At 37.0% G+C, this 18,853-nt stretch overlaps 1 protein-coding gene and 1 long non-coding RNA gene across 7 annotated transcripts in view; both read right to left on the reverse strand.

The window, feature by feature from the left end:
* Window positions 1-18,853, reverse strand: part of SLC39A10 (solute carrier family 39 member 10) — a 136,538-nt gene that overhangs the window by 43,604 nt on the left and 74,081 nt on the right. Inside the window, exons 1-2 of one of the 6 annotated variants that reach the window (XM_077884759.1) lie at window positions 17,501-17,635; window positions 14,162-14,248 (exon numbers count right to left, since the gene is read on the reverse strand). The exons of 4 other annotated variants lie outside the window; for them this stretch is intronic. The gene's annotated coding sequence lies outside the window, so the exon portion shown is untranslated. Of the gene's footprint in view, window positions 1-14,161; window positions 14,249-17,500; window positions 17,636-18,853 lie in introns of those variants that run through there. One more of the 6 variants, XM_077884761.1, reaches the window with a different exon arrangement.
* Window positions 2,183-6,087, reverse strand: LOC144305701 (uncharacterized). The gene is made up of 2 exons (XR_013372714.1): window positions 4,745-6,087; window positions 2,183-4,094 (listed from the first exon to the last, which is right to left on the reverse strand). It is a non-coding gene; the product is annotated as an uncharacterized LOC144305701 (long non-coding RNA).

An 18,853-nucleotide genomic window follows, 5' to 3' on the forward strand; every position in this document is an offset into this window, starting at 1 on the left:
ACAATCATAAGGCTCCTAGAAATAAACAGAACAAGACTATTAATAAAAAGAAATGTGTAAGATATTGAAAGGCAGTAAAGAAGAACAACAAAAACTAGAGAGATACACCACCTATATGGAGGAGATATAAGGTATGTAAATTCTTTCCAAGTGTACATACAAATTTAATTCACTGTCAGTTAAAATCCTAGTACTATTTGTTTCTGGTAAGATTGCACAAGCTTATCCAAAAATTCATATGAGGAGCAAAAACCCAAAGACAAAAAAAAAAAATCAAGAGATTAATTAGTAAGGTAATAAAGACTTCTTTATTTATGAAGTTACACAAACTACAGTAACACAGGACTGGCACAAAAACAGAAATGAATTCAGAAAGAAAATCAATAATACCGATTGTGAATAAGTTAGTTGTTCTTCTCCCACCATACACAAAAATTAACTCTAAAATGAATAAAGACATACATGTGAAGAGTAAAATTCTCTACAAGTTTTAGAAGAAAATTTAGGAGACTATCATGACTTTAGGGAAAATATTTTTCAGGTAAGACACAGAAAGTACAAACCTTAAAATTTTAAGTTATTTAAATATTACTCTACAATAAATGACACCATAGACAAAGCATAGGACAAGCCACACACTAGAAAATCTTTGCAATGTGCATATGCAAGCAATGCATATCAAAGATCAGTACCCAGAATATATAAAACATATTGGTCAATATGGGAAAAAAAAAAAAAAAACTAATACTGCACAGCCAACTCTACAAATGATATAAAGAGGACAGGGGCTCCTGGGTGGCTCAGCTGGTTGAGTGCCCAATTCTTGGTTTCTGCTCAGGTGGTGATCTCAGGGTTGTGAGACTGGGCTCCATTTTTAACAAGGAGTCTGCTTCTCTCTCTCCCTTTGCCTTTCCGCCTCACCCACTCAGGAGCTTTCCCTCTTCTACTATCTAAAGTTATTAAATAAATATCTTAAAAAAAAAAAAAGCTGGTTGAAAAGCAACATAATTACTAATCTAGATAATGCACTAAAACATTAACAGACAAAATTTAATATCTGACAACATGTGTTACGCGAAGATCTAACGAAGGGAAATAGAAACTATTATACACTGCTGATGGGAGTTTATATTATAGGTACAATCATTTTGGGAAGCAACTTGACATCTACTAAATGTGAATGTGAACATACTCTATATAGCCCCAAAATTCCACTTCTATCAATCCATCTATCCTAGAGAAACTCTTACACTCAAAGGAGACAAACTCAAGAATGTTAATTGCAGTCTTGTTTTGGGGGGAGGGGTTCTTAAATGTTAACTACCTTATAATGGGATATTTTGGTTGTAATAACGGAACACCAGAAAAGAATTTCACATTAAAAAAAGCTGGCAGAAATGGGTGGTTCCAAGATAGTTGCATGATCAAAAACCCAAGTTCTCAGATTTGTCCCCTCAGAGTCTCAAAGAACTGCTATTGCTACAACCATTCCATCCTTGCACAACTATATCCAAAGCTGGAGGATTTCTCTTCATACCTCTTCTTACCCAAGGAGAAAAATATTTCCCCAAAGTCTTAGATTTCCCTTCACATATATTAGACCAGGACTGTACTACATACCCAAGCCAAAACCAATCACTGGTAAAGGAATAAATTACTGTGACTTAGACAAATAGATATTTATTCCCTTGGGAATGGAAAAATGTTCTCTCCCCTACATACATGAGAGGAAGTACTCACAGAACATGGCGGCTTCAAAGCAAGGAAAAAGGAGGTAAATAAGGAATGGCAGTCAATTATGTAATAATTAGTGCCTGCCACAAACCTATAATGCCCAAGAGTGGAAGAATGGATAAAATAAAAGTGCTATATTTATGTAATTAAAAATTACACTGGAATGGTAAATGTAGGACTATGAAGGAATATGTAACATGCACAAATCTCAGAAACAATTTAAAACAAAAAGGTACATGTCCTATCACTTGAACACAATAAAAAAATATGCAAAACATCTTACTTTTGGGGTATACATATCGATAGGTAGCAAGAACCTAACGTAGGGATGATTACATTCTGGACTGGTTACCTCTCAGTAAGAGGAGAGTCAGATGACGGAGGGTGGTATACACATATAACTGCATCTGCAGGGTTTTATTTCTTAAAAAGAGAGAGATCTGAAGCATTGTGACAAAACATTTAGTATTTATTAGAGCAGCATAATGGGATTCAGGTTATATTCTACGTATTCTTTAGTTTGAAAAGATCACATAACCTCTATCCATGATTAATCAAAGTATGGTTGTAGGAGCAGCAGAAGCAGCATCACAGTCACCTTGGAACTTGTTAGAAATATAAATTCTTGCACCCCATCCAAACTCATTGAATCAGGAACTCTGTCAGTAGGTCTCGGCAATGTTTTATCCAGTCTGAATCAGACAGCCAACGTGTGAGAATTACAATCAATACAAGTAAATCAAACACTCTTATTTATTTAAAATGATATACTACAGTCAACTGAATCTTGGGATTCCTTGAAATAAAATAGGTAGAATTATATGTAACATACGTGGCTTAAGAATTATTAAAAGTAATAAATCTATAATGTTTTCTAATATTAAAAGCTACATTAAGTATGAGGCTTGGGTTTTTTAAATCCAAACACATCAGTTTCATATATAGCTTCATGGATAAAGTCACCATTTAAAATATATTAATTTTGCTTGTACAATAATGAAGATGAAAGAGCATGGGTAATTAAGACAATCACTACTAAGAGGGCAGTTACACTCCCTGCATTTTACTTTGACTTTCCACTAGAAGATGCTAGTGAAAAGAGACTATTCTTAGTGAATGTTGCTTCACTCATCTGATACGTTAAATGTCTTGTGGTTTATTCAGTGCTTATTATCTGTCAAATGAATAGGTACCAATGGAAGAAATAAAACATACATATATTTTCTCAGGCAACATCAAATAATTGACCCCATGTGTGGCCAAACAAGTTCTATGCTCAAAGTGCAGCAAAACCAATCACTGAGACACTGAGTATGCAGCAAGAAAAGGGTTTATCGGAGAAGCAGTCAGACAAGGAGACAAGGAGACACGAGAGCAAGCCTCAATCTGCCTCCCCTAAGGAAGAGATTGACAAAGCTGTTTCAAGGCAAATAAAAAAGGTCTGGGTAAAAAGCTGCAGCTGCACTTATTAGTTCCGTTAACCTTTGGTCACTTGTATCAATCCCCACTGTCTTTTGATCATTCCTTTCTTGAGGGAATTGGGACCATGAACGCTCTAGTTACTTCTAGCTGAAAGGGGGAGAAGATCAGAGTTAGAAGACTTGAACTCTCTGCACTCATTTAGAAATATTCTTTAGTTCCAACATACAAACTGAAACTCAGCATTCTACATTAACTGAGATTTTTACACTCTAGTTCCCCTAGAAAAATATTCATATCCACATATAAAATGAAACCGAGGGATGCTCACAGCACTCCTGTTAGTTCAAGATGATCAATATTTTCATTCTGCAGAATCACTGAAGATTTCATTTGAAAGCAAGGAGTGTGGTTAACTGGATGACTTGATTAACCTGTCTCTAAGCTGATGGAGTGCATCAAATTAGACCAAAAGAAGTTATGAGGATTACTACTTGGATGCTGTGGTCATACTCTGAGCCAGGTTCAGAATGATATATTCAACAGTGAGAAAGACTGCCACCCTTGACCAATGTTGGCAAAATCCTAATGGTAGATTATCTTTTCAAGCTTGAGAGGTTGCAAACAATAGAAAAATGATTTCTTTGGACTAGCTCTCCTAAATAGTTTTAGGTCCATCAGAGGCTCACTGATCCAAGCAGGATTCTTTTTGAGGTTCTCCTTCCCGACAAGGGTATAGTAAACCTGTGGATTCTTGTGGAACCAGCTTCATCTGAGTGTGGTGAATCCATGGCTTAACTCCCTTTAGTTTCACTGAGGAATCATGGTCAATAGCACCACAGAAGGTCCTGTCCAACAAGGCTGGAGTTGGTCCTCTGTATGCTTGCTCTTCCAGGCCTTAAATAAGACCAAGTCTAGGACCAGGAAGTGTAAGGGCACACCTGTGGGGTACAAATCAAGCTGCTGGAAGCAAACTTATTACAGCAGTTAAGAATTTCCACAAGATTGAACATACCTGATAGTATCCAATTCCCTAACGTGAGCCCTGTTAGAAACTCCCAAGTCCTAAAAAGCGTGGAGAAAGGGTCTTCCATAGAATACTTCTTAGGAGCTTAAACCACGCTTATTGTTAGGGGTCACTTACTCAGAGCAGGGCAACTAGCAAGGTTTTTTTCCCCCCATGTTAAACTGGTTTCTTTACAAATCTTTACCAAAGTTCTTCTAAGTATATGGTTCACTGCTTTTGTGACTTTCACCGTAAATACTGCACCACTGTCACTCTGAATTGTTAGCAGCAATCCAAGCTCAGAAATGACTTTGTTTAAAGTGTTTTGACAACTTCTGATACCTTCTCTGAATGGCATGGAAGAGCTTCAACTCAACTTGTAAAAGGTGTTTACAAATACTAGCAAATAGGGACACTTGGGTGGCTCAGCAGTTGAATGCCTCCCTTAAGCCCAAGGCATGATCGTGGAGTCCCCGGATCACATCCCACATCGGGCTCCCTGCATGGAGCCTGCTTCTCTCTCTGCAACTCTCATGAATAAATAAAATCTTAAAAAAAAAAATACTAGCAAATATTGAAAATTACCCATTGTGTGTAGCATCATGGTAAAGTCCACCTGCCAGTCTTCAACAGGTTTGGGGCCTCTTAAGTGGTATGCCTTTTAGAACTGGTGGGAGTCCAGTCTTAGGATTGTTTTTCGCACAAACATCACATTTTTTCACTGTTTTTTGACAGGTCTCTGAAGATTGGGACCCACAATATACTTCTAGATCCACTGGAGAGTAACATCTCACCCATCTGGGGTGCTCTGGTAAATACAACTACAAGATGTTCTGGGATAAGGATTATCCCTTGTTCATTATATTTCCAGCTGGCTCTAGGTAGTGCCAGTAATGTGTCCAAAACTCCATTCTTCAGTTCTTCTTAGGTTTTCAATGGAATACTGGTGAGTTAGTCTTTGGTACTAAAGCCATTACAGAGGGTTTTGGAGTCTCTGTATGGGCCACTAACTGTGGCTTAATGTCCCTGCCTATTCCCTTAGGCAATTGAGCAATCTGATTTCTGGTAATGTCGGCAATGAATACTAACTGATGGGTCATGTATCTAGCTCTTCTTTATCCTTGATCCATAAAATTGCTTCTGTGAATATCTCAAGGTCTGGATTTTCCAATGGCAGATCCATCAAATGAAGACAGGTGGAATGAACTTGTTCAATTATCTGTATGTCTCTGGTGATCTGAGTGGCCAATACAGCAACAGGCATGAAGATTGTCTAAAACAAAAATGGGCCATTGTAGCAATTTTTCTCTGAAGTTTACCTCAAGGTGTCAGCTCCAGCTTGCAGGGCTTCAGGAAAAAAGGAAGTTTTAGTTCTCAATGATTTTTCTCCTTTTCTCTGGACTTGGGATAAGAAAGTTTATCCCAAGTTTGGAGAAGTCTTAGCCAGATATTTGAGAAAACCAGAATTCAGGATACAGACTAGTTTTATTGAAAAACAACTAACACTTAGATCCCAGTTCTGATGAATTGTCTTTAACATCCACCAATGTGTACTACTGAAACATAACTTCTAAAATCACCTTCATTTCCACCAAAAATAATGCAGTTTTCCCAATAGTTCTGGAAATTCTTGGTTTTATGATTTTAGAGGTATCAGATATCTGTCATTACCATGTAATTGACAAGGAAATTCTGTGATACACCCTTCAATTAGAAGTGATGACATCATCAGGATATAGCAAAACCTTAGGAGTTTTATATAATTTCTGAAACAGCTATTGCATTCACCTATACAATACAACCTAAGAAAGTCTATCATCACTTATTTGACAATGCTTCCCATGTAATTTGATATACCAAAAAGTCAGCCTCATTAGTCAAAAAGACTACTTAGAAGGTGAAGTTGGGAAGTCTGTCAGAAATATCAGGTTTTAAAGAACATGCTTAAATAGCATTATAGATTGTGACAAAACTTAGTATTTAATGGATCTATTTAGCCAAGGTGGCAATAAGAGATTCTAAAGGCAAGTACAGAGAGTTTTTTCTAGGCAGATTAAAGATAAAGAAGGGCAGCCCCGGTGGCTCAGGGGTTTAGCACCACCTTCGGCCGGGGGTGTGATCCTGGGGCCCCGAGATCGAGTCCCACATCAGGCTCCCTGCATGGAGCCTGCCCCTCTCTCTGCCTGTGTCTCTGTCTCTAGAGCTCTCTGTGTCTGTCGTGAATAAATAAATAAAATCATTAAAAAAAAAAGAAAACATTTGGTTAGAATTTAGACAAATAATCTAAGAAAAATATTTTTAACAGAAAAACCAAATTCCAATCTTATACTAGGGTATTTCTGATATTAAGACTCATTCATTCCAATAAAATAAATTTAGGGCAGCCCTGGTGGCTCAGCAGTTTAGCGCTGCCTTCAGCCCAGGGTGTGATCCTGGAGACCCAGGATCAGGTCCCATGTCAGGCTCCCTACATGGAGCCTGCTTCTCCCTCTCTCTCCTCTCTGTGTATTCTCATGAATAAATAAAATATTAAAAAAAAATAAATTTAAAAATTTTTGCAGTCCCTCCTTATATTCCTATCACCCCCCCCCCCCCCACCGTTGATATACACTTAGTGAGACAAGGACACGCAGGACACTGCATGGACTGGAGTTCTTGTGGATAATGGGATATGCTGATCAGAATCTCCATCAGGAAAGAAGGCTCTCAGCTGCAGGAACCTCTCAAAGGCTATCAGGATTGCCTTGCCTGAAGACAGCTGCCCTGCTAAGAGCATGCTCTCTTCCCAGGTGGTCACATCCATTGATTGTTCAATATGAGGATATACAAGTCCAGGCCTTTGGCCACAATTCAGGATGGCTCTAAGGGCAATCCAACTTTTGGAACTTAGATATTAGCTAGGGCTTCTGCTGATACCGTATCAATGCTCAGCTCCTGCCTAATCTTGCTTTCCACTCTCCCTTCCCTTTCCCAGGTGTTGACCACGCCCCTAAGAAACTTTTTTTACATACTAATCTCCATAATCTTAATCCCAACTGTGCACAAAATTCCTTTCCGAAGATTCCCTTCCCACAAACTTTCTTCCTTTTTACATTCAGACTGTATCCTAGGATTTTCCTCTTTAAATAATGAGTCTCACTTTCTTTTCATACAGAACTGTTTCCAGTAGTCTTAATTACATTAGAATTATTTCAAAGTTTTTTTTTTTTTCCTTTTTTAACAAATTTTGCAACAGAAATAACATGAGCCTACCTCACTTCTGGTAAACACAGGCAGAACAAAAAGTTCTATATCTAATGCTGACAACCTATTTTAACATCATTTAACAACCTTAAATTATCTTTAATACTGAATTTTTCCCCAGATCACGTAGACTTGAAAACACGTGGGTTAGTTTCCATTTTGGGGTTTTAGAATGCCCAATTCTTAGAAGCACTTGCCTAAGAATCCTCTAACCAGAACTCTTTTACAAATTAATTAAAACCATCTGGAGGGATAAAAATAACCTCACATTAACTTTTGTAGATACACAAATATATAAATAAGATACAAACAAAATCCTCATTAAAGGCCCTTTTATAAAACCTAGGGGTGCCTAGCTGGCTCCCTTGTAGAGCATGCCTACCCCCCTTAATCTCAGGGTTGTGAGTTGGATCTCCACGTTGGGTTTAGAGACTACTTAAAAAAATAAGTCTCATTGCAAGATAGTATTATAATTTATGGATCTGTTTATCACTTTTCTCTGAGGTCTAATAAATATTGTGGCCAAGCAGTGTTACAAAAACAGAGGATTTTTTTTTTCCTTTTCATGGATTCATAACTAAACATTGCCCAATTTTGGAGAATACAGCCCAAAGGCCTGCATGTGGCAATCATACTGTCATTTCCCAATTAGAACATAGCCAGTTTTGTCCAAAGATACCAAAAGCTGCAGCAACAATTAAACCAAATGAAGTCCATCATACCTCTGTGAGCACTGGTTCCTCCCTGAAAGTTGAGGCCTCACCAACTGAACCAAATGACTTCCAATCAGCCTTTCCTTAAGCAAGAAGGCTAAGAGAACCCATACCCCCCATTCAGAGGTAATCAAATGGGAGAAAGAAATCTAAGAGAACCAAACCAAATGGAAGGAAGAAATAAGCTCACAGGCTGAGCATGGCACATTAAGCACTTACCAAGAGACACCTGTCCAAACCAAAAACAGGTTCCTTGCCACAAGAGTTAAATTAAGCACCAAAAGTCGATGGTACCCTGTAGAAATAGGGCTCTGGGGACGGTCCCTAGGACACAGATGCTAGGCAGCACTAGACTCCCATTACTGACTGAGGGCCAACAAACCACAGGCAAAGAACTCCTGGTTGGCTCACCAAATACATAACTGAACCCAAGTTTGTATGCCAGACATGCAGCAAAGCCAATCGCTGAGACATCAAGTATGCAGCAAGGAGAGGGTTTATTCAAGAGGCAAACAAGAAGAGCAAGCCTCAAATCTGCCTCCCCAAGGAGGAGAATCAGGGATATTTAAAGGCAAACAAAACAAACAAAAAGGGTCTGCAGTGTGCTTGTTGGTCTCATTAACCCTCTGGTTACCAACTTCACACGAAACACAAAAAACTGTGAGTGGTCTATAGGAGATTTAAATGGTCATTTGTCATGTTTTAAATGTAAGGCACTCAAATTAGATTATTCCAAGAATTCTAAATATCCTGATTCCTCTAATTATTCATATCCAAGAGTACTGCAGGAATGCAAATACATGAGTGACATCATAGGTATAATTTTAAACATATGTTAAATGTTTTTTCTCTAAGTAAATCATTCATAAACTTTGCAACTTCAGTTCGGAACTTCCATACAAATGTGCTTGAGAGTCATTTGGATGAAGTATGCATTAGTCAGAGTGGACTAAGCAGCTACTGCAAAGATCTCTTGCAGAAGTGCAGTGGCTTAAACAATCAAGTTTATTTCTCTCTCTCAAACAGTCCAAGATGACTGCTCTAGGTCTGGGAATAGCTCTGCCTCAGTCAGAGATACATCAGCCTTACACGGGTGCTATCCCAATCAGCTGTAAAACAAAGAATCAAAATCCAGGTACAGAAATTTCTTTGAAGCAGACATTGCATGCATCGCTTCTCACATTCCAATAGCAAGAACTTAGTCACATGGCCTCAATCAGCTACAAGGATATCGGGAAATACAGCCTCAACCACAACTTGAGTTTCTCGAGCATTCCATGAAGTTAAGGATCCTATTCTAACCATAGCACAAAGAGGATTCTTGGAGTTGAGAGTGGGGGGAGAGGCAGAGGGAGAAGAGGGAAAGGAAAAAATCTCATGAAGACCCCACACTGAGCACTAAACCCAACATGGGCTTGATCTTATGACCCTGAGATCATTACCTGAGCTGAAATCAAGAGTCAGATGCTTAAGAGACTGAGCCACTCAGGCATCCCCAGACAAAATAATTTTTAATCCTTGAAGAATAGTATTTCAGGGGTGCCCGGCTGGCTAGGTTGGTGGAACACGCAACTCTTGATCTGGGGGTTGTGAGTTCAAGCCCCAGGTTGGGTACAGAGATTACTTAAAAATAAAATTAAAAAAATATATATATAGTATATAGATATTTCAACTTTCAATTAGTAAAATCAGCAATATGTACCTTCTACAAACAGACCTATATTTAACCATCTCCAAAGACAAATGTATTTTTTAACTTTTTATTTTAAAATAATTTAAGATATGGGGCACCTGGGTAGCTCAATGGGTTCGTTACTGGTTTGGGCACAGGTCATGATCTCACGGTCGTAAGATCCAGCTCTGTGCCAGGCTCTGCTCAGAGTGTGGAACCTGTTTGGGATTCTCTCTCCCCTCTCCCCCTGCCTTCCTCCACACCTCACCGCCACTCACACTCTCTCTCTAAAAAAATTTAAATATTTCTTAAAAATTAAAAAAATAATTTAAGGGCAGCCCAGGTGGCTCAGCAGTTTAGTGCCACCTTCAGCCCAGGGTGTGATCCTGGAGACCAGAGATCAAGTCCCACATTGGGCTCCCTGCATGGAGCCTGCTTCTCCTTCTGCCTGTGTCTCTGTCTCTCATGAATAAATAAATAAAATCTTTAAAAAATAATAAATAATTTAAGATATAAGTTGTAAAAACAGTTCAGTTTCCATGCACTTTTTACCCAATTTTCCCAATGATGTTTAAATAATAACAGTACATTTTCAAAAGCAAGAAACTGATAACCCATATAACTACAGATCTAATTTCACCAGTTTTCATATGCACTTAAAAATACTGTAATAGAAAATCCATGTCTTAACCAGAAAGAAAAAAGTTATTATTGGTAACCAAAGGATCTTGCTTATTAACTAGATGATTACACTTAAAAGAAACAGAAGCAGAGTTGATAATCTCCATACCAAGTTCTTTTATAAAGGCTTATAAACATCTTTAATGGGCAGCCTGGGTGGCTCAGCGGTTTAGCGCCGCCTTCAGCCCAGGGCCTGATCCTGGAGACCAGGGATCAAGTCCCACGTCGGGCTCCCTGCATGGAGCCTGCTTCTCCCTCTGCCTGTGTGTGTTTCTTATGAACAAATAAAATCTTTAGAAGATAAATAAACATCTTTAATTGTAGGCTTCCTATGGTAATTTTTCCTGCATAAAGTGCCAAATTACAATTTTTTAAATTTTTAAATAAAATTAGACACCTATATCAAGAACAAACTGAAATATACACTAATTGCTAACATTACAAAATCTTTCTATATTTTATCTAAAGAAGATAGTTATTTCATACAGACAGAACCACAGAAAGTTTAAGATAAAAAGATAGTTAAGTATACCAGGTAAATACTCTTATTTTATAAGTAGAAATCTAAGACCCAGAGAAGGTATACATGATTAAGGTGATACCTCAAGTTGTGGCAGTCCCCTGACTTAAATGTCTAAGACTCTTTCTACTACACCAGCATATCTGTATATCATAAAACCAGAACACTGTGAGATAATTACTAATGTAATTACTGATGTACTAATATCCAAAGTACACTACTAAAGGGAAAACAAACTGTCCCCATTACTTAAGTTAATATTAAAAAACTCAATATGATTATCGATAAATGAATCAACAAAATGATTAACATAAAAAAAGTAACTAATAGACACTAAAATAATTCTATTTCCAACAACAGGTTGATGTTACTGGGAGGGTCAGTAGCATATCCTGTGTATAATCTATTCAACATTTGACTTAAAGAAAAAAAAAAAAAAAGACTTCAACTAGAGAGTATTTTTTAAAAGGAAAATGAAAATCAAATGAAAGGTCAGTAGCTTTTATCTCCGTTCTCTCATTCATACACACACACACACACACACACACACACACAGAATCATAGGAAAGATACTATCAACTACTACGTAGCAAGGTTTTTTTTTTTTTTTTTTTTTAAGATTTTATTTATTTGAGACAGAGGGAAAACACAAGTGAGGAGGAGGGTCAGAGGGTCAGAGGGGGAGAGAAGCAGATTCTGCTGAGCAGGGAGCCGGATGGAGGGCTTAATCCCAGGACCCCGAGAGATCATGACCTGAGCTCACTGAGCCACCCTGGTGCCCCACTAAGCAAGGTTTTAAAACTAAGCATTTCAATGCTCCAGACTGGTATTCTGAAGGCCAACAAAGGAGAGCAAAATCAAAAGGAAAAAAAAAAAAAACACCACTAAAAGATGTTATCTGGATTATACGTCATGCTTTAAATACACTTAATGTGAAAATTCATTTAATAAATGTACACAGTATCCCAATTTCATAAAGAACTTCATTTTTTAAAAAGGTTTCATTATAGGACTTCTTTAAACATGGTAGAAATTGGTTCTATATTATGTCCTGAACCACATAAACTGGCATTTACACCACTGAATGACTTCATTAATCTTTCCCTATATTGGTAGTCAGATACCAATTTAGTTTCCCCACGTAATTCATCAGCGTACACACAGGATGAGACTGTTTGCATGCTGACAAAACACTATTCTAGGAACCCAAGACCTCAAAGATCTGGCTCTGCAACTCACTAGGAGTTGCTGTGCATATCACTTAACCTCTTTAAGTCTTATTACCACTTGTAACGTGGGGATATTAATCCCTGTCCTATTTCACAGTAATTATGATAATCATGTAAAATAACAAGTATTTTTTTTGAAGTGGAAAAAGCTTTAAACGTTTTTCCATTTTACTTATTACAATGTTATATGCTATTTAAGTGCAAGTTATTAATAGCAATAGAACCAGGATCCATTTTATTTTTTTAAAGATTTATTTATTTCAGACAGAGAGAGCCCATGAGGCCGGGGGGAGGCAGATGGAGAAGCAAATTCCTTGCCTGACACAGGGCTCAATCCCAGCACCTCTGGGTCATGACCTGAGCCAAAGGCAGCTGCTTAACTGACTGAGGAACCCAGGCGTCCCCTAGGACCTATTTATTTATTTATTTATTTATTTATTTATTTATTTTTAAAGATTTTATTTATTCACGACAGACATGGGGGAGGGGGGCAGAGGCACAGGCAGAGGGAGAAGCAGGCTCCATGCCGGGAGCCCAATGCGGGACTCGATCCCAGGACCCTAGGATCGCGCCCTGGGTCAAAGGCAGGCGCTAAACCGCTGAGCCACCCAGGGATCCCCTAGGGCCCATTTTAAACCCAATTTCTGACACACCTGCTGAATACAGTATTTTGTACATAGTAAAGAACCAGGGATTAGAAACCTTGGTCTCTAATTCATCCCAGGCCTGTCACTGTTCCCAATCTACAAAGCAGGGGCATAGCACCTACATTTATCCATCAATTGAACTAATGTACATAAAGCCACTCTGTAAAGCAAGTATATCACCCTAAGGTATTACTACTATTAGATATGGTTCTATGTATCTTTCACTTAACTTCCAAAAAGTATATATAACCGGGGGGGGGGGGGGGGGGGAGGCAGTCTCTTTGTTTTGATTCCTCTGAAAAAGCATTAGCAAGAATATTCAAAAATGCACATTCAGCATTAGTACAACCAAGACCAATTCTAGATTACAAAAGGTACCCAATTCACTAGTATTTGAGAAGTAGAAAAGAATCATCACAACATACTAGTTTCACTGACATTATAAAACTTTTCAAGGCATAAGAGAAAAAAAAAAAACCTTTTCAAGGCATAAAATTATTTCAGTAATGAGTTCTCAGCAGAACAGCAGAATCTTCATTAGCTTCAAGGTTTGCTTTTCTTCATTACCTGACTTGACCAGATACCTAATTTACGAATGTCACAGTTTTAGTTTGGAATGCCAATGCAGCTCTTCCCAACAAGCAAGCACCATTCAAACAATCTCTTCATATTTCCACTGAGATTCATACATACAAAAAGTTAGATGCATGCTCTACGTGAGCTTGGGTGGAATTCAGTGAAGCCCGTTTCATTAACTTTAACAGGAGAGAATGAAAACATCTGAGCCTAGACTCAAGTGTACCAAATCAAGCATCGGCATATCAAATCATCTTTATTGTATTTTAAACTTTCATGTGCAAAGCCTACACCTTCTCTTTGCATATCAAAACAACTAACTCAAGTCTCTATATTTTTCAAGTTTTTGTTACGGGGAGCCTGGAACCATACTGTTGAAGGCCACCTATATTCCTGTGTCCGTTCTGCTACTTGTGAATACACAGAACATTTGACATTAGTAAGTGTAATGGCTCTTCTTAGTCACAAAATACCGTGATGCCTTTTGAAACTACTACAATGTTTATGACTTTAGGCTACCCTGTAAATAGACTTCAACCTCTTTTATACCAAATGCATTTAAACCTACATAAGATGCATCATGAAGAGGACTTAGTAGTGTTAATCTTAGGACTTGAATTAGGCACACATGCTTGACTGACTCATCACCACTGGCAGCTGACTTTAAGAATAGTCACTGCCACGCTCAAATTTTTATCAGTCCATTCATCATGACTCTAACCTTTGTGTCACTGTTACATGTCCCTGATTTTGCACCAGCTTGTCATTCAGAAGCACTGCCAGTTAATAGAATTCCTTTCCATGAGGACTGGGAAGGAAAAAAAAAAAAAAAAAAAAAATCAAAGAATGTCCAGGGTAATCTTTTTATAAACATTTTAAAAACATTTTTACAGCATTTATAACATTTTTTGATGATGATGACAACACAAGCTACATCTTCCCCATCGTAGCAGCTTTCTGTGTGATTAATTTTAGGTGTCCTTACAGTATTTTAAGCCATCAAGGTCCTCTTAATTGTTGAACAAAGTGAGGATTCAGCTCTGTCACTTAACAGAATCTTACAAAAATGTAATTCAAATGCCAAACCTACTTAATTTTCAGTAGTGGGGCACCTGGATGGCTCAGTGGTCGAGAGTCTGCCTTTGGCTCAGGTTGTGATCCTGGGGTCCTAGGATCGAGTCCCACCATCAGGCTCCTGGCCTGCTTCTCCCTTTATGTCTCTGCCTCTCTGTGTTTCTCATGAATAAATAAATAAAATCTTAAAAAAAATTTTTTTTATAGCAAACTACCAATGTCATTACCAATTAGCAATCATCTTCATTATTAAGTTTAACAATGTCCAACATATAAGAAAACTATAAATTAGGGACGCCTGGGTGGCTCAGTAGTTGAGTGTCTGTCTTCACCCAGGTCTGGGGATCGAGTCCTATGTCAGGCTCCCTGCAAGAAGCCTGCTTCTCCCTCTGCCTGTGTCTCTGCTTGTCTCTCTCATGAATAAATAAAATCTTAAAAAAAAAACAAAACTAAACTATAAATTATTCCATAAATGGTCTTTTTAGGGCACATTTCCCTTTCTTATACAGCTACATTCAGATACACAGAGCTGAGATTCTGTGATATATATGCACATAGAAAAATAAAAAGGAAAAGTAAGCATTAATGCCAGAAAAAAACAAAGTTGTGCAGGAAAGAAAAAAATAGTTTTATTATAATAGCTGATATTGTAACATTTAGTCACAAAAATAGAACACTACATACTGTTCTAAACCAAAATTACACAATAATTGTACTGAAAAACAAGGGTATAGAAAGTGGGAGGAGATTTGTTGAGAGGAGGAAAAATGGTAAATCTTCATCTTTCATTTAACAAATAATGACTTAAATTGAAAATCAATAAGCAATAATGAATATACTGAAGACATGGCAGTGAAGAGCAAAATAATCAACTAATGAAACTAAAGGAGTTCCTGTCTCTCTAGGTAGAAAAACATGAAAGAAGGAAGACCAGGAGGACTGATTTTTCCTTTTCCCTAAAAACTTCATAGAACTAAAAAAAAATAACAAAAAAAACCTCCATGGAATTATTTAATCCTTTATATTCACGTACAACTCTGATTGAAAAAAACTAAAAACAGGCTTAAATAAACCAAGTTGCAATTACTGGGGAAAAAGAAAAAAAAACTAAAAATAAAAGCCAGCAATTATAAATCTTAAGCTTTTGTTAAACAAAATCACATTTTGTCACATGTGGAAGTGAATTACTTACAGTTTCAAGATTTTCCACAAATATTTGTATAGAGTTTTAATCACAATATGCAATCACTTTAATTTCAATTTGTGCTATTATTTTTGGTTACTTGCTTGGATAATTTCGAGATGTAGGAAAAGACTACAAAAAAATGTTAACGCTTTTCAGGTCTTCTTACATACTTTCAAATTGGTTTCTAAGGAAATTAAGTTTGGTTATGCTGCCACCAGCAGTATGATCATAGCATCCTCTTCAGTACTTGGTACTATTAATTTTGTAATAAAGATTTTGCCTTATCTTTATTTAGATGTTTATCATTATTATTTTGCCTCAATATTCTTACCAACATAGGTGAGCTTTTATATAACATGACTTTGTCATATTTTCTGCAAACACCACCTTCAGTTCTGTGCAGTGTCTTTTTATTTTGATTATAATATTTTCCCTTTCATGTATGTACAGAGGTTTTCATATACATGTAATGAAACATGATTTTTTTTTGCAATTTCTTCTATGGTTTCTAAATTTAAGAACTTATTGCTCCCAATACTATTTTCTTCTTTAAAAAAAAAAAAAAAGAAATTTAAATTAACATGACTCCGATACATCTTCAAGTACTTGTAGTTAGGCAAAAATCTTCATAGGAAAAGCTGTACTGTTTTATAAGTTATAAATTAAATTACATATAATATTTACAATGAATTTATTATTATTTTTAAATATTTTATTTACTCAGGAGAGACACAGAGGCAGAGACACAGGCAGAGGGAGAAGCAGGCTCCATGCAGGGAGCCCGACGTGGGACACGGTCCCGGGTCTCCAGGATCACGCCCTGGGCTGAAGGCGGTGCTAAACCGCTGAGCCACCCGGGCTGCCCTTACAGTGAATTTAAAGAGCACTTTTTGCCTAAAATCAGTGATTTGATTGGAACATACCTTTCTGATTTCCTTCCTCATTTTTTTAAATCGGTATGGTTACTTTCTTGGAGATAAACTTGCTGTTTACACTGGCTAAGTACATCAAATTATTCGCTCTATTTGAAAAAAACTAGAGTATACTAACTTAAAATCTTAAAAAGTGTGTTCCAAACATTTAACAAGTGATGAAGTCTGGACTAAAAAAGATACATTGGAATGGAAAACATGATCTCACTGCTTTGTAATATATAATATAGACTATGTAATACCTAACTTTTCTCTATTTTGTTATATAATCCAAGTTTATATATGATCATATAATAGGGGATCCCTGAGTGGCTCAGGGGTTTAGCCCCTTTCTTCAGTCCAGGGTCTGATCCTGGAGCCCCGGGATCGAGTCCCGCATAGGGCTCCCTGCATGGAGCCTGCTTCTCCCTCTGCCTGTGTCTCTGCCTCTCTCTGAGTCTCTCATGAATAAATAAAATCTTTTAAAAAAATCATATAATGAATATTAGAGTTAGATAGGATGTATTACTAATATATTTTACTGATTTCATTGTTTTATAATGTAATAACATATTATTCTATTTATCTTGATAAAGCATATAAAATCAATCGTTCATAGCCCCCTTCATCTAGAGGCTATGTTCCTCCATAACAGCATGAATATTTCTTCCCCTATAATCAAAATAGAGTAATAATTCATTCTAAGCAGAGGTGTACTGAGAGGTACAACACAGCTGTTCACAGGCCTGTAAACATGCAATCCGAAGTTCTTTATGAGAGGAGAGAAGAAAGAGGAGGGAAAGGAAGGGGAGGGGGGCAGGGGAGAAGGCATAAAAATAAACATGAAACATTTTCTGCTCTGAAGGAGGTACAAGGAAGACACCACCACCTTTTAAAGTAGAGAAGGTAAACTGTAAAAGATGCTCCGTAAGTATCAACAGTTGACAGACTGAGGCGTTAGTAACCCAAGGTTGAAGGCCACGGGCTTCATATTCCAGCGCCAAACACAATCAAGGTGCTATTCCTCCCATAGAGGGAAAATGGAAAGAGGAAGAAACAAAAAGCATCTATATTACTTAGGTTAAAAAAACAAAAACTGAGAACTCACATTATCACCCACAAATTTCTATTTCAATGTTTTTCTACTAGTTTTTAACTCATATAGGTTCTAAGAAAACTTAACTATTTTAAATACTAGCAACATATCAAATAGTTATAAAACATTAAGAACAGGATGCAGGGGTTGGCAGACTTTAAAAATCCAGTTACTATTTTAGGTTTTGTGGGCCGTGCAGACTCTAAGGCCAACTACACAATTCTGCCGTCATGGCACAAAAGCAGCCATATACTATACTTAAGTGGACAAAGAGGCTGTTTTCCAATATTTAATTTACAAAAGCAGGCTGATTTGGTGCACTGTCCATAGCTTGCTGACCCTTGGCTTAATTTACATATTAAGTTGCAGACAACTGTAGGGGAAACCAGGATTTTAAAATTCAGAAACTCACAAAATATATAAAGTGAATTCAGAAAAAAAAGCTTAAGTGAGGACACGGATATGGGTTTGTTTGTTTAATAGGACAATGGGATGCATACCTCTGTGATTTTGTTACTACAACTGAAGACCATTTATACTTTCTAACTTCTATATGAATGAAAATAAATCTAAAAACTGAAGTGATCAGTGACTGATGAGTCTTAAGATAATCACTCTAGGACTAAAAATAACTTTCATACATAGTTCATAGTAATTCTTATTGCTGGCCTTATGACATAATCTTACTATATTAGTAAGACAAAGATACTTCTTACAACATTCTGATTCACTCTTCTAATCCCCCAAAACCACTTTTCTGAATGGAGATGATCCCCAAAAGTAGGGTACATATTATTAAGTGTAAACATGGCAGTTAGAAATGTTAATGGCAGCAAAAGTGTTATCCTCATATCTCCCTCTATTTCAGCAGTAAAATATTTGCAATATAATTATACGACATAATTATAAAATTAGGTAATTATAAAATCATCTACCACTAACTCTCAGTGAAAACAATTTAAATACTATTTGAGTAAGATTTTAGATTTTATCCTTATACTTAAAATCTGTAACCACGGCCACCCACCAGCACCCCATTCTGATAACAACTTTTAACGTGAAAAATCAAGTATTAAAAATCTATTAAATATCCAATCCCTTTATCTAGCAATCAAATCTTATGTTCTGATAACAGAAAAATAAAAT

Source organism: Canis aureus, chromosome 36, assembly GCF_053574225.1.
Source record: "Canis aureus isolate CA01 chromosome 36, VMU_Caureus_v.1.0, whole genome shotgun sequence".
In the NCBI taxonomy this organism is placed as follows: domain Eukaryota; kingdom Metazoa; phylum Chordata; class Mammalia; order Carnivora; family Canidae; genus Canis; species Canis aureus.